The sequence below is a fragment of the Myiozetetes cayanensis genome, unplaced genomic scaffold (assembly GCF_022539395.1).
Source record: "Myiozetetes cayanensis isolate MyiCay16 unplaced genomic scaffold, myiCay2020 scf1, whole genome shotgun sequence".
NCBI classification, from domain to species: domain Eukaryota; kingdom Metazoa; phylum Chordata; class Aves; order Passeriformes; family Tyrannidae; genus Myiozetetes; species Myiozetetes cayanensis.
This window is the reverse complement of record NW_026086604.1, coordinates 49,882,433-49,899,445: the sequence shown is the minus strand read 5'-3', so window position 1 is coordinate 49,899,445 and position 17,013 is coordinate 49,882,433. Positions and strand designations below refer to the sequence as shown.

At 37.6% G+C, this 17,013-nt stretch overlaps 2 protein-coding genes across 12 annotated transcripts in view; both read right to left on the bottom strand.

Annotated features, from left to right (window-relative positions):
• The window catches only part of ARHGAP28 (Rho GTPase activating protein 28), a 723,491-nt gene that overhangs the window by 206,751 nt on the left and 499,727 nt on the right, over positions 1 to 17,013 (bottom strand). The gene's annotated exons all lie outside the window — the stretch shown is intronic.
• PTPRM (protein tyrosine phosphatase receptor type M) overlaps positions 1 to 17,013 on the bottom strand; it is a 449,317-nt gene that overhangs the window by 238,168 nt on the left and 194,136 nt on the right. The window lies entirely within an intron of this gene.

Genomic DNA, 17,013 nt, shown 5'->3' with positions numbered 1-17,013 from the left:
TTGTGTGAATCTGTGCTCTCTCCTCTGAGTTTTTTTCTGTGACTTTTCATGTTCTGCCCCTTAACTCTCTATTCTTGTTATTCTTCAGGGCCATGATGATGCTAGTTAGCTACTGTAGAAACACTTCACAATGCTCTCTTGTAAAAGGTTCTGCAACAAGCATTGTGCTCCATCATTTTGCCAGGTGCCTTATTTTGTATGTTCAAGTTGAAATCTTGGACATTAGATCACTGAAGAAGAGGGTCCAAAGTAGCTTTTTTTAGCAGAGTGATCTGTCAAAGCAGCCTATGAATGTAGCTCTTCTGAGCCTTAGAAACACATGAGGACACTTTCCAACATACAGTGCACCTCTGAGACAAACAAGAGCTCTGGGAGATCAAGGGTATTCTTTTTTCTTACTATCCTTTAAAAAAATTCTTTGTTTTGCTCCTTCAGTTACCAAATCATCACCATCTGTACATTGGAAGAACAAATGAGGCATTTTCATAGGGAACAAAAAGTAAATTTGTTTACTTATAAAGTGTATTTCTAAAAATTACACTGTTCTGATTTAATTGATTCAAAATGCATTTCAGGGATTAATTTAAGGATCAGAAGTTTTACTTATTTTTCACACAAACCTGTGTTTTTGGAAATTATAGCTGAACAAAGAAACGCATGTGAATGTACACATTAGTTGTGTGAACCTTGTGAAGTTATTTCATGGACCATATATTCCAGAAGATTATGAAGTCTCAATATGCCAAGAATGCAGGAATACATTTCTGATAGTGCATGATGTGTGACCCGTTTAGTGGATGAGGGAAGAACCGTGGATGTCATCTCTCTGGGCTTTTCTAAAGTCTCGGACACTGTTTTCCAAAGCATTTTCCTGGAGAAACTGGCTGCTCATGGCTTGGACAGGTACACTGCTGGATAAAACACTGGCTGGCTAGATGGCCAGGCCCAGAGAGTGGTGGTGAATGGAGTTACATCCAGCTGGAGGGCAGGAAGGCCCTGCAGAGGGATCTCAACAGGCTGGATGGACAGGCTGAGTCCAATTGTACGAGGTTCAACAAGCCAAAGTGCCAGGCCCTGTACCTGAGTCACAACAATCCCATGCAGTACTACAGGCTGGGGGAATAGTGGTGGGAAAGCGTGCCAGCAGAAAGGACCTGGGGGTGCTGGTCAACAGCAGCTGAACACGAGCCAGTGTGTGCCCAGACACCCAAGAAGGCCAATAGCACCCTGGCTTGTATAGCAAATAGTGTGGCCAGCAGGACAAGGAAAGGATCATACCCCTGTATTCAGCACTGGCGAGGCTGCACCTCAAATCCTGTGTTCAGTTTTGCGCCCATCACTACCTCAAAGACATTGCGGTGCTGGAACATGTCCAGAGAAGGGCAACAGAGCTGGTGAAGGGTCAAGCTTTAAGAGAAACAGCTGAAGAAACAGGGGCTGTTTAGCCTGAAGAAAAGAAGGTTGTAGCATGGTGGAGGTCAGTCACTTCTCCCAAGGAACTGGAAGGGAGGAAATGGCCTCAAGTTGCTCCAAGGGAGGTTTAGATCGGATATTAGGAAAAATTCTTCACGGAAAGGGTTTTCAAACCCTGAAAAAGGTTGCCCAGGAAAGCGATGGAGTTACCATCCCTGGAGGTATTTAGAAGACATGTAGATGTGACACTCATGGTTCTATGTAATCCCTGAAGCCTCTTTCTCTGTCTTCTCCCTATAACATATAATTCTCATATTTCTTCTTCATTATTCCTTCAGTAAAGAAGTTATTTTACTTTCTCAAAAGAAGTACTTTTACACTGAAAATATCAATCTAAAGTAAATGTATGTGGTTTATTCAACAAACTTGTGTTGTCTTCAGCTGTACTGACAATGATACAGCTAGGAATGAAAATCCTATAGAGTGACACTACATGTTGATAGTGTAAATAGAGTAACTCACTGTTCATTAATTAACCACATATTAGGACTGACAAATGTGAGAGAGACAAAATGACTATAAGAAAAAATGCTACATCTTGCTATTCATTTATGCCTAGCTCTACAATATCCTGGAGCACCTTTATATGGACATACTCAAAATTTCCCTGGACATCAAGACATAATAGATGAGATTTACATGCTCAAACAGCAAACAGCATAAAATTCAGGAATTACAAAGGTTTCTGGGGAAACAAATACATAGACATTTTTCAAATTATATGCAAGGCATTTACACTGCTAATGCTGATATGCATTTCAGGGGGAGAAAAATACACAGTGTTCATTGTGACTGACAGAGTTGTGCCTAAAACCAGAGAGGCAGGTCATTACTCCTTCAATTTACAGTGCATAATAGAAAATTTTGCAAACTGTATAAATATTATGCTCTTGTTTATTCTGCTGTTGAGTTAACATAGTTTATGGTTGGTCAGAGTGACATTTTACTTCTGAATAATGCAGAGAATCAACAGTCCAACACAGGAGAGGGGCAGGGGAAAGGATGCTTTGGGGGACTTGCAGAAAAACTTTACTAGTACTGTGCATATTAAACAAGTCCCCAGAGACCACAGAGTAATACAGATACCTATGCAACCAGGTCTAGTCCGCTACCAATTTCTCTATACAGAGTTTGGAGGGCTTTATGCACCTCTAGCATTTATAACCTATGAAATTTTCATTGGCTGCTACATCTTGAAAAGTAGGTGTTATCTTCTTTGGAGCAAAGACGATGACAGTTAAGGAGTTATCCAAGTTTACAGAACCATCCTCTGTACTTTCAAGCCTTGCAGATGAGAAGGAAACATATGACAAAGGTGATGAAATCACTAAGTACAGATGCCTGGCCACAAAGACAGAATCAGTAGGGTGCAGCAAAACTCTGCAACTGTAAAACCAACTATGGTGAAAAGAATACCAAAGAGAGAAGAGGTTTGCTGTTGAACAAAAAGGAAAAGCATTCAGTATGGACATCAAGACAGCTGAAGTATGTAATGCCCTACAGGAAAGCCTACTAAAGCTTACAGTAGGGAAGGAACAAGTATGCTGAAAGGTACTCAGATCTAAGTTGGATATTTTCACATCTCTAGGTTTGTTGGTCAGCCTGCTCACTTAAAAATTGACTATCTGGGAAACTTGTGTGCAAGATCACAAAATGGCAAAAATAAAGCTGTATGCTTTTTTTTTGAAGGCTATTTCGAAAATTCTAAAGGAGAATTCAAGGCCCATAGAACAACTAACTAGACCCTCTGCAAGAAATGGAACTGCTCCCCACCAAATTAGTAGAAGACAAAAAAGTGTTGCTAAGAACACATCACATGGAAAATTAAAAACATTTTATTTCTATGACAAAGCAACAGGCCCTAACTTTGGAAACAAAGTAGCAGATAGATTTGTTTTGACTTTACCAAGGCTTCTAGTACTACTTTAAATAAGTTTTCCATAGCTCAAAGAAGCTAAGGGGGATTAGTCTAAATGAAGATGCTACATTGTGGACTCAAAATCCCACTGGAAAACCGCACTGAAAATGCAGTGATCTGGTACCCTGCCAAAGTGAAATGTAGCTAAAAGGAAATCTGTCTAGGATCTGTAGCTATTCAAAATTTTCACTAATGGTGTGTGCAACGGCAAAGTTGAGAAGATCTTGGCAACCAAATCTGAGAAAGAAAAGAGGAATAATCCCATCCTACCATCAACCGTGAGGACATTATTAGTAAGTCAAAGTTGCAAGCTGTTAAGATGAGGCAGGAACAATGAACTACACAAACTTTTTTGTTATTTTTATTTAGCAATATCACATGAAGAAGGTGACACTGTTGGAACCACTTGGGACTCAATCAGAATGCCATGTTCAGGAAGAGAATTACCTTTTCTCTGTATCTATAGCTGAAAAAACACAGATTTGCACTGCAGCAAAGAAGACTGAGCAGAGATTAGAACAATTTCTGATAGCATGAACTTCTGGAATAGGTGGGATGAAGAAATTACAAAACCTAATGTCTTTGAGAACTTTCAGAAAGCTAGTCAAAAAGATGTAACAAACAACAGAAATGTAGCTGATACGCTATACAGAATATTTCAGGACAGGGAAGGAACACAAAAGGCCTCAAGAGAGCTTTTCCATTCTAGGACCCTATGAAAAGCAAACCATGGTGACACACAGAAATTAAGAAAAATACTAAACAATTTATTTAGGGTTTGGCTTGGCTTTAGTTTTTTTGTTCATAGCTTTTACTAAGAAATATTCAAATATTATTATTGCACCATTATTTTGAAATGTAGCTCTCAGTAACTAATGTGGTTTGCTTTGGGCAAGCCCCTAGGAAACTCAGTTTGACATTGTTTCCTTGAATAAAGTTTCTTAGTAAAAAACATGAGAAATTAAAAAAAGAGAACGGAGTCAGTTGCTTTCCTTCCAAGCAGAAGTTTCCCATTAACTGTTCCCTCCCATGCTTACCTTTTGAAAAGCAGTGCTATGAATGGACTAAATATCTAAAAATCAAATTCTGATTTTATCTTAAAAAAACAAACCAAACCAAACCAAACCAAAAAATAGCACCCAAAAAAATTCTACAAAAAACCCCAAGCCATCTTGCATTTGATGGCAATCACAATGATTATGGCCTGTATACTACACATTCTTCTTTAATCTGCCATTAATTTAAAACAATAGCTTCAGGAGACTTAAAATCCAACTCTGATGTCAAGAAATCCTTAGTTCCAAAACCTGCCTACAGATCAGCATCACTAACTACTTTCTCTTGCTGGCTGGCTATTCTCTCTTGCTCCCAAGGCAGAGGTAGTGGCCGCTCTGATGTTAAAATTCAGGATATAATCTTTTGAGGGGCTTGTCTGTGTGTGCAGGAGAATGAACACAGAGGTGCCTGAACTTGAGTGATCATTTACAAATTAGCCCTTCTCTCTCCTGAAAGGAGGTATTTCATCTAGATATGAAATGGTATCCTGGATTCATTCAGTTGGTATTTTCTTCATCTCCTCAAGAAGCTTAAATGTAATGATGTCATGCCAATAAAAGTTTCATTTCTTTTGATAAGTAGGCCAAAGTAGCAGATGTCTAGTTTAGCCTGGAGGAAAGGATGTTTAATGGTGTGTTACAAATAAGAAGAAATAAAAAAAAGGCAACATTTTTTCAATATTGCCTACTTTAAAAATGTGGTTTTACTGTATTATTTAAGTTGTACATCCCTGCTTATATTGCATTAGAATGACAGTAATAATTTCTCATTCAAGACTGGGTATTAAAAACCACCATAGTGACCTTTAATACACTTAATAGTTAGCTCTTGATTTTATTAAAGTCTTGACCCACTACTTATCTCTTGAATAGCCATCTACGAAAACTGGAGCATGATGGAGCTAAATACAAGGAATCAGTTGTTTCATTCCTTTCAAGCCCTTCACGCATGTACACTGCAAAATCCACTCGGCTCACTAGACTGGTTTAAAATGCAACACTGGTTTCCCAGAGAGGATAATGGACTAGTGTATAAAAAACCAGAAATGTAAAAAACCACAAAAACGCAACAAGGCAGCCCAAGTGATAGAAGCCTCTCAGGGGGGAAAAAAATCATCTTTGAAAGGGAAAAGATACTTTAGATACAACATGAATATAGTTTTCAACATCAGTCTACCAAAAAAAAAAAAAAAACCAAAAACAAAAACCACAAAACATGACAATTTAAATATATTAAAAATAATAATGTTATAACATTAAATTATCAACAAAGCAGACAATACTTTACCAGTAGTGCCTAATCTACCATAAATAATAATAATTATCACATATTACTAGTGGGCCTAGATTATATAATTATTCAATATTTCACTGACCTACTAGCTAAATACATATAAAATTAAATAAGAGCACCTGTTCCCTGTTTGCAATCCTAGCAAAATCAGAGACCACAGAACTGATTCACACACAGGAATGGTAGAGAATAAGTGAAAAATCAGATAATATTCATTATGTACACAACATGTACTTGATGTTGGGGAGGAAAAAAATTCCTACAATCTGTATTTTAAAACACTGGAAAAAATCTATCTCTACACATCTCTGGCAAATCTCTTGGATAACTCCATCTTTATCTGCAACTTGTTTCTTTTCCCATAGTCGATAAAAGATATTACTTAATTAGATGTGAAGAGACTCTGATCATCTTGTTTTCTATTCTGGATAGTCCATGAAAAATACTTAGTATTTTACAGAATACAGTTTTAAAAGTACTCCTCCCATATTCTTGTTTTTGGAATAAAAAGTCCCTAGTGTGGTGGGCTGGATTCTTTAGTTAATTTTGAACCAAAACATTCTCCGCAGTACTTACGCAGGGCTCTTGCACACCCTGCGAGCACAAGGGGATATAAGAAACAGCACAGGCCTGAAAGGGACAACCCTCCACACCAAATTCTGTCTTCCACAGTCTGTATCTAGGCTACATTCCTTCATTTCCCTTTTCACGTGTTATAACATTTAGCAAACCAAAATGTGTTTCTTCTGTTTTTCACCAAAAGTCATGGACACAGAAACAAAATTTTTCTTTCACTGCTCGACTGCATGTTTTTACATTTCATGGAAATTCATACTCCAGAAGTTCCTTTGGAGAGCAAGGTGGAAAAGGTGAGATCTTAATTTAGGATGCTTCAGAAGAACCTTTAAGAAATAAGTTGACTTCCCTTTTACTATTAAGAATGAAATAAGGAAAATAGAAGAAACAGTGAATAACCCTGTATTATTTTGTCTAGTATGTGTGGTGGATGTTGTGAAAGGCATTCTTTCAAAGCAGTGATTAGGGTCAGTGTAGAGAAGAACTGTACACACTCTACTTGTGATTACATACACAGTTTATGCCCTTTCATACTGTGATTTAGTCTGCAGCGGATGCTCTAAATAACGCGCGTAACTGCAGATTTATTGAAAGGAGACAATTTCAGCAGTTCACTGAGCTTATCAGAATGAGTTTGCAGATGAAACTGCACAACATTTTTAGAAATGAAATGTGAAGGACAGAGATGAGCAAAGTCTTTTTCTTCAAGGCTCTGGCTGGCTACCAGAGCATACAAGTGGATACTTGTAATTGACAATTTTTCTCTGGATTTATAGCAATACATTACTGGGATGCAACATACATGCCTAACAGTCACAGGGAATGGTGCATACTTTCCATGGTAGAAGAGGTTTTTTACAAGACTACAGGCTTAGCTGACTGAAGACTCACACTCATACATGAAAAAAATGTTCCTCACTCAGAAGCCACAAGCAAAGAATGGGTTCCCCATCTGTCAAGCTCTCGCCTTCATTATTGCCTACTTTGATATCAACTTTTCACATTTCACTTAGCAGTAAACAACTGAGGCATAATGTACCCGTAAGAGGCAATTATCCTCACAGTGCTAATTGCTATGTAATATTTCTGCACTTTAAGAGTAATAGAATACAAATGGTTGCCTGGTGCAGAAGCAGTATGCGGATGAAGATGCTACTGTACTAATCTATCAAGATTTCACCCACACAAGCAAATAGTAAAATCTGAAAATATAAATGAACAACATATTCATCCACACAATACACTGCTTTTGAGTGCAGTTTAGTTGCCTGCTACCTGCTATGTTCTAGCATATCTGACTGATCTGTAGAAGGATTTCAGATACAATGGCCTCTGTGGGAGATCCTCTGTCCTTCTGGACTGGCAGAGAGACCAGGAGGGACACTACAAGGAATCTCCAAAGATACTCACAAGTTGACTGTGTTTAGGGATCTGACCTGAGCCTTACGATTTTAAGGGAAACAAACTAAACATGATTACTTAGGACCTTTTAAATAACATTTTGTTCTACACATGACTTCATGACTTCTTTCTGTACCCACTGTACTGCTGTACTTCTTTTTTCATTCTTCATGAAGTCATAAATGTAAATAACAAAACTAACTCCAGAATGATGGAAAAGAAATCCTTCAAGTGGTAGTTCTGTTTCAGCAAAGTGTAATGCTGTCTGTAGCTAGAAAAAATTTGAAGGTGTGAAATGAATTCACATGAATTGAGAGACAGACTATCAGAAGTTAGCTTTGTATTTCAGAAGTTGCAGTGAATTAAGAAAAGGGAAGGTCTTAGAAGTAACTGATTATGAAGCTCTTTCTCATTCTTCTGTGCAATTTTACACTGATATCATCAATATTAAGCTTCTCAAGCAAAGAAAAATTTTTATTCCAATCACAATATGAATTCCACACTGCTGGAGGAAATGAATTAGGGAACATACACATTTGCCCTTTGCAGGTTATTAATGTGCTTACCTGCTTGAAAAGTAGTGCTAAAATGAATCAACAAAACGTGCCTTGCTGCTCTAGCTGCGGGGTTTTTCATCAGCCTCCCTTTAGCCATTTCCAACAACACTTAAAAAGAACCCATCACCTCTTAATTTTGTTTCTTGGATGCTGATGTTGGCATGATATGACGCCACAGGACAAAAGTATGCTCTCAGTTTTCCATGTTGGAGCTTAGAAATGCTTCTCCAGCTGAACTTGCAGGACTCCGAGATGTCCCTCCTTTGGCCCCACGTGTCCGTGTAACATAAGCTGAGTTGCACTCTGCAAACTGAGTCTGAGAGCACCATTTGCCTTCAGAGCCATATCCCTTCACTGAGGTAAAACCAATGTCTACATTCAAGTTTTTCAAGCTCTTGTGCAACATAAAGCCACGGATAGGTGGCTTTGTAAAGTGGAACAAGCAAAGAAGGTTTTCCTTGTTTGTCTTCTGGGTAACACCCATTTCCAACAAACCTTGAAGGTGTGAAAAAAACCAGAAGCTATTCCTGTTACTATTACTCCATGGAAAAGACAGCCTTCTGCCTTGGAAAAGAAAATCATGTGCTTTGTTAAACACTTCAAAAAATTTAAAAATAATTGTTTCTTAATACATTCATAGTGCTATATGAAGATGATTACCTTTTTCGTTACTGATCTGTTCTAAAAACAATTTATACAGACAAAAAGGTGAGTTTTTTTCCCTAAAAAAATTTATTTTAAGCTTAATAATGAAACATTTCACCACCTTTCTTCCTCACCCATTAATTTTCCCACAGTGTGTCAGAGCAGCTGTTTATTGACCTTTTTAACATCTCTTTTGCATTGTATAGGACTTCACTGTCAACCCCCTCCTGTACACATCTGGTAGTCTGCAATTTCCATGCTATGTAGGAGGATGATCTGATATTGGTAGTTAACATGGCAGCAATATTAGCACCTTGCTAAGCAGGCAAAGACTTGTTATGTAATATTCCTCTGCTAATTTACCACATATTCCAATCAGGAAATAACAGGCTGAAAACTATTCACCTACATTCACCTGCATTTTACATCTCCATACCAAAATATTTGATGATCCTCTGTGGGGACCTGTCAGGGCACATGACATCTAAAAATTTCGTAATCTGCATAACCAGGCATGGATACTTGATCATTTTGCAAAAATATTCCAGAACAGCCCTGAAATTCTGTCTTTTCCTAACATTCCTAAGATATTTGACAGCATTAAAAATTAAAATGCTTTATTTTCTTACAAAATTTGCATCACATTTGAGTTAGTCTTAAAGAGGTTCATCCAAGTAAGGATTTTAGTTTGCTAATATGCCCCAGAGCCACAGCATGTCCCTATTACTTCAGAAGCTATAAAAATTAAAATTTTTTTTGGCATTATCTAACTTTTCAACACAGCTGGTGTAGTTTTTATGCAGGACATAATGATTACAGAACTCAGTTTTATTTTTATTTTGTACCTTTCCTGATTAAGCAAATACCTCCAGAGAGGAGGTAAATCTGCCTACGTGATCGAGGAAGTACTGAACAGACCCACAGCTAAATACTACACGTCTGGTTTTATGGTAAGTCAACAAGTCTGGCAATCCAAAAGCTTCTGCTCAGAGCAGAAGCTACAATCCCAACATATCACACTTCCTGCCACCATTTAAAACCTACTGCTCAGGAGGCAAAGAGATCTGCCAAAGCTCTTTTTTGACCAAAGAAGCCATTTTTGAGAATAGAAAATTTGTGAATAGGGCATTTCCTCAGGACATTAAGCTATTAAAGCTTTAAATGTTCCTGGAGACTTGCTCCTTCTTTGCAGGACTAAATTCAAACTCACGAGTAGGATTTCACAGCTCACTCGAAACCACATATGATCCCAGATTTTGTTCCACTGCTTTATAACAGGTTTAACAGAAGTATAATTTGGATTAGATGGGCCATATTCAAGTGTCCACAGACATAACACCCCACCAGGCCACTGCAGACTAAGGTTGTGGAAACTTTACTGGGTTAGATTTCCTTCTCACTATGGTTGGCTGAGAAGGTAGGAAACACAGCCACCAGCAGTTGAAAAAGACCTGAGCAGTTATACTTGTAACTATCAAGAACAAAAATTCCTCACAGAAAACAGAGAAGTGGCAAGATGCAAATCTTAACCAGTTCAGATAAAACACTCCAGCCCTTTGTTCAAATTTGCTTGAGAATGCCTTATTTAGCCTAAACAAGTTTCTAGTTACCTTAATATTATCTGAAAATTTAGAGAGTGCACACACATTTTACTCAAGCTACATCAGGCTCATATACAAAAAACTGGACCAAGACAATTAAGCTAAACATTATGCCAGGTCAAGAAAGCTGCACAGTATCTGGAATTTATCTGATTAGCATTTGGTCAACTTGTAGCTCATGCCTCAAAAACCAGTATAAGGCCAGGACTCCAATTAAACCACTACAGCCTTACAGGCATACATCATAAGCTACAGCGCCAGCCAAGTTTGCATGGCTGCGAGCCATTAAAATGAAGATACAATCAATTATCTATTGCACAGATTAGTGGTAAGATGAGATAACTGAGATGTAAAACATTTGTATAAATTAGGCCACTGCAAAGTTGAAATGGAACGTACAATATGGGAGTAACACAAAAAAGACAGCCTGTGGAGAAGGCTCAGGAGGAAATGCCTATTTCTCCTGAGGGGTCCAATGCACAGTCTCATGCAAACACATCCATGTGGTTTCCAGACCCCAGTTAGTTCACTGGCAGCCAGCTCAGGTCTCTGCACTGGTGGCACAACCTACCCTGAAGTTGGATTATCTACCATTGGATAACCATGGGCTGAGTGTGGCTCAATTTCCTAGTAATGTACTTTGTGATGGGAGATCATGATAACTAGAACTGCTGTTGCTAGAAAAATACTAGCTAAGAAATAAGCAACCCAAGTCAGTAAATGTAAAATAAATATTTAGTGTTGTGAGTTTCACCTGGAATTTCTCTCTAGTCTACATGTCACACAGCATCGTACATTTCCTTTAATGTATATAATATAGCTACTAATTTTATGTGATACGGCTATAATATATAGCTAGAAATATAACAATAGGTAATAATACAGTTTAAGTATAATATTATAGAAAATATACTTTCTATACCGTAGCTACTACTTTTATAACCCATATAATTACTATTTAGGGATAACACTACCTTTAGAAACTTGTTTTCTTTTTTAGCCTTTGCAGGGAGTTATTGGTTACTGGGTTATGTATGGGATTTTTTTTGAAAGGCAGAGAGGGGAAAAACCAAAAACCTCAAAAGATAAGAAAATAATCACATAATTTTCTCTATCTGAATTTCTTAAGTTGTGTACAACCTCAAGAGGGTTCTGCCCATACAAAAGAATCTGAACCCCTCCAGCATAGGCTTGATGTCTATTGATAAACTAGAACAGAATAGAATACTGCATCCCTAATTAGAAATATTCCTTTAAACTACAAATGATTTGTCTAGGAAGAACAGATTAACATGGTAAGACACCAGTGCACAGAAGCGTAAACAAAGCTTGACCTGTGTTTATTATTCAGGAACGCACATATTTTAGAAAAAGCTGGCTATACAAGTTTTTAGGATGACTGTATTCCAAGAACTTAAATCTTCAAAAGTTATTGTCTAATGTCTAAGGGTATTGTGCAAGCACTGAGCATTTTCAGGATCCATTCCTTCTAATACAGAACTTAACTCAGCTAGTAAGCTTCCCAAAGCACAAACAAGGAAATGTGCATTTTCCAAATTCTCACCTGTTTTTTCACAGGTAGTTTCTTTTTCCTTGACTGAACTTTTCACGGTTTATTTTTAACTTTTCTTAAAATCATTCACAGTTATCTGATATTCCTTACTAATACCTAGAAACAAGATACATGTTGTATTTGATCTTTGAAAAGACTTCTACTATCACTAAAATAAAACTTGTTTGAAATTGAATGTAAATAAAGCATACTACAATAACAACACTGCCTTATTCTATGTCAAGTATAACCTCTGTTTTGGTATAGACCAAAAATTGCAGGAAGAACAACAAAAAAACTTCACAATGGAAGTATATCTGGATGCTTCTTGCTATTCAAACTTTACCATATGGAACATGTTTTTTTTGTGTACTGAACAATCAATATCAATTATGAGCAGCAGTTATGGCCTGCACTGTTTACGTGAAGTTTAGGAAATCCTTACAACATTCAGCCGAGGAAACTTTTTATGTTGAGCTCTTTTACATACAATAAACTTACTATTATAAATGCTTTGGAGTAAATAGGGTAAATATGGCCTAACATTTGTATCACTATTACTGCGAATCTCTGATCTTATCACAGTGCCTCAAAACTGAGGCCCTCAGACGAAAAGCCCTGGTCTCTTGTTTCGTGCTTCTGCAGGCACTGCTGGGTTTTCCATTGCTTGGTATGATGCATCAGCAGGCCCATCTGAGCTCCAAAACCTCTCCTATGCCTCACCTGAGCTGCTACAATAGGAGTGCAACACAGGACTTTCCAAAAAACACACTATGCTTCTAACCACAGTAGGAGAAACAAGGCAAAGAGAAGTTTTAGCCCCTCTCACACCTAGAGGCATTCTCTTAGCAACACTTATACAGACCTAATTTGGGTTAACAAAAATCTTATCTATTCCTCCTCCTCCTAGAAAATTCCTTTTTCTCTCCCTCCCATTATTCCTGAGTCAGCAAATACCTTTAATCCACACTGTTCTGAACTGAGCTTTCAGAGATGATCAAATGAAAAAGTCTGAGAGTCGTGTGTTGTACTAAAAGGCTACAAGAATAGAGATGTTATCAGGATTTATGCAGAATTTAGCACAGGTCTGAACCATCTGCTAGAAAACACACCCTAAGCAACTGAGTAACAATCATGTAGATTTACAGTGTTTCTAATTCCCAAAGTGTCACTATCCAATTTAGTCTAGATGACACAGTTTACCATAAACCCTTCTATAAATCACCAGGATTGGTGTTTCTCACCGGAGATTTCTGGGGCTCCATCAATTATTTCTATGTGAACCTCAGCAGGTAACTGAACAGATCTTGAGTCAATAAGCTTATATGCATTATCCAGAGCGCTGCATGCAGTAATGGTACAGCTGTACAGCTGTTAAAATTTTTATGGAGGTCTGCAAATGAAGGACAAGAGGAAAAAAAAATAAAATAGAGTACTCACGCAACTGTCCTTTACCTAAACTTAAAACTACCTGATTTATCAATACAATGAAGGTACAAATTAAGAGCTCTAACCACCATGTCTCCAAGACTAATTTTGAAATTAAAGATTTCATGAGGTTGCAAGCCATTTCTGGGGGAATTCTTAATTAAAAACAAAGCACTAGTGAAATTACCCTTCTGCCTGCAATTTTATAGAAGAGGTGGTTGTTATCACTATCTGCATCCAAGACCAGGTAGTTTTGACCACTCTGAAGATCACAGCCTGAGACTTCTCACAGTCACAGTGATGCTAGTTACTCTGGCAACAGCAAAGCTCCTGCAGAGAAGACAAGGCCCCAAGATCTGAACTTTTTGTCTGCAGTCTAGCAGAGTCAGTTCAGCCCTAATCCAGTACAGCCACGAAAAAGCCTGGAAAGGACCACACCAGTACAGACTTTTCAGACACCTAGTGGTTAAAATGAAACCACTAACTGGTAACAGAATCAGGCACTATAAAATCAAATCAAAATAAATCAAAATAAAAGCATGAAAAATACATGAAGAGTAAGATCCACAACCCTGTCACAGACTGATTTTACATGACTTATTACGGTGAAAGTCAGGTGGTGTAATTAGTTTCACATCATTACCGCTACGTGTTTTGGAACCACATTTAACTACAGGTATCATTAAAGTTAAGGAATTGCTTCTTTTATGAGGAGAGAAACATTTGCAGCTCCACAAAACACAGACTAGCCATCAGGGAAAACATACTAACATCTGAATTTAATCATATGTTCCTTCCATCTCAACAAATGGACTTCAGAAAGTTTAGTACCAATGCAGTAGTATCAACACAAGATGTGGAAAATGTTCTTGTGGTTAAAATGTACTTGGAAGAAATATTTCAGACTGCCATTTTCATATGCCAAGCTTCTCCCAGATTGAAGTTCATAAAGGAAACGAAAACACTTTTTCCATCTACTTTTGCTCTGCCCATTTTTTTATTTGCTGCTTGCATGCATGGAAAAGAAAGTTGATTTTGCAACATGAAATATTATGACTTACAGCTTGTTGAAAGGATCATTATATATTTCCTCCTATTTCTTTCCTTCTGCTATTAACACTTATCTAAGTAATAGCTATATTCTGTATAAACTGTATCTTGACAGCAGATCTCTCCACAAATCAACATTTCAGGTATAATCCATGACATTTAAGATCTGCAAGTACTGTTCCTGATGACAATCCTGCTACTTATTATAGCATAATCTGGTTCTATAAAAAGTGGCTGATAAACTGGCTTTTTCCAAGAAAGGATAAGGTATCACTTCTGTATTTTCTAAAGATCTTCCAACCCATGACATAAGAAAAATTTCACCATATATCTGCATGGTAATAGGATTTATATAGGCTGTAAATCTCTTTTCATCCCTTTTTAAAATACTGATTTCATGATTCTTTCTTAGAAGACTAGGCACCCAAAATAGCTTTCTCTGAATATCTGAGTTCTCTCAAAATTTGACTTTCAAAAGCAAAACAGTGAGACTGAATGAAACTGGTCTGTGAAAAAGCAAAAGGCCTCCAAGAATCTTGGCTTGTGTGTATCTAATGGCAAAAAATAATCTACGGCTAAATCTACTTGGATGTTTGGTTATCCACATGATAATTTTCATCTCTGCATTTCCAGAGAAACCCTGAAACTGGTGCAAAAACTACGGGAAAGCATATGTGCTGGGGCTGGAATCCAAACCTTTGGGAAGCCAATACTCCTCCTTATGTCTTTCTGCAAAAATACTATTTGAAACTAGTCCAAGAATTATTTCCTAAAAGACTTCTCATTACTAGGGACTTTCCTCAACAATTTAACACTCTCATATTCCAAGATGCTAAGGCTGTACCGCCTTCTGACTGATGTCCAAATTCCTAACCTTACTCCTTCTTGGAATGTGCTCTGAAATCCAGAATGATGCCATCTGCCAGCAGACCCTCCTTGCACACAGGGTTACCCAGGTTTGTGTCAACTAAAATATTACTAACGGGATTCCAGCTACTCCTTTGCATCCAGGATTGGTTCCATGATGAAGTTAGCACTTTTTGAGCAGGTTTGGAATCTCTGTGGGGAAAGAAATCATTAACTCTGAATAATCCAAAACATGACGTGTATCTGGAAATCTGTGCAGAAACGCAGCTTTCATTTTTCTAAATCTGATTTCTGAAAGAGCAGGTCTGTCTCTTTCGGTGTTTATCTGAATCCCTGGAGAAGTCAGTGGTCCACTGAAGATGAGACTGCTTTAGTCTAGATTTACTGCAAATCAATGAGCGCTGAGTTCACAATTCACTCTGGTTATATTCTAAGTGACTTTTCTCTTGGATGATGGCTTGGTAAAACTGTCATTCAACTAAAGAAAAAAGTTCATCACCGCAAGTTTCAAAAAGGCTTTACTAATTCTTGGGATCATAGAGAAGCCAAATGGCACATACATATCAACGATAGATGTCCTTTCCATGCTGAAACTTTACGTTAAAAAAAGTCTCCTCCCTGGTTTGAAAAAACATCAAAGAAACTGTCAAGAGTTTCTTGGATCAAATTCGGCTCTGAAGTAGCTCTTTATTTTACAAGGAAGATTAACCAGATGATGCAGGACATTCACACTTCTTTGATTCCTTTGACATTATTCCCTTTGGGATTTCTCTGATCTGTTTCACAAGGCAGTTCTGCTTGAAGCACCTGAAGAGGGCCTATGCCAAATATAATTCCTCCACAGGACAGAAAAGAGCTGCTTCTCCCTTATTGGCATTCCCTTTGGATACTTCAGCAGACCTTGGCTGGCCAAGGACAACAGATCACAACTGAAAGAAACACTTAGCCAAAGCTTCCAAGAAGTTTCTATCCCTAAAAGTGGAACTAAGGAGAAATGGAAGGGCTCAGACCACAATCCACAAAATCCTAGCTTTACTGTCAGGTAAGTAAGGGTGGGAACATTTTTGTCGTCATTGCTATGACCGAACCTCTTCTATCGTGTGATAGATAAAGTTTCATCCTTTTACAAACAAAGCATTCCAATGTCTTATTTCAAATAACGTGCCCATAGCTTCAAATTTTTAAAGAATTCTTTTGATCATTTCTAGTACTTTGAAAAACTTTAAATCCCATATGTATTAGATTTTCTTTAAAACCTATTAAAAGTTGGGGGAAAAGAAAAGAAAAAAAAGAGACTTTCCCTTAGATCATAATGCCTTAGTTGATTTTCTTCTAGCATTTCCTTTTCTGGCGGACAGGATACTAACAGTAAAGAAACATACAGTCTGCATTGTAAAACTAGGTTTTCACTCCATTCAGTCTTACTACACCAAGCAGAGCAAAAATGGAATAGCATAAAATTACCACATTCTTTCACGTGTGCATATTTACGTCACTGGGACTTAAGTGTAATGTGATCCTAAATGCCATGCTTTTGAGGGAGAGGTTGTCTAAATCAGAAGCAAAATATGCAGCAGAGGAAGAAGAGTAAAAAGT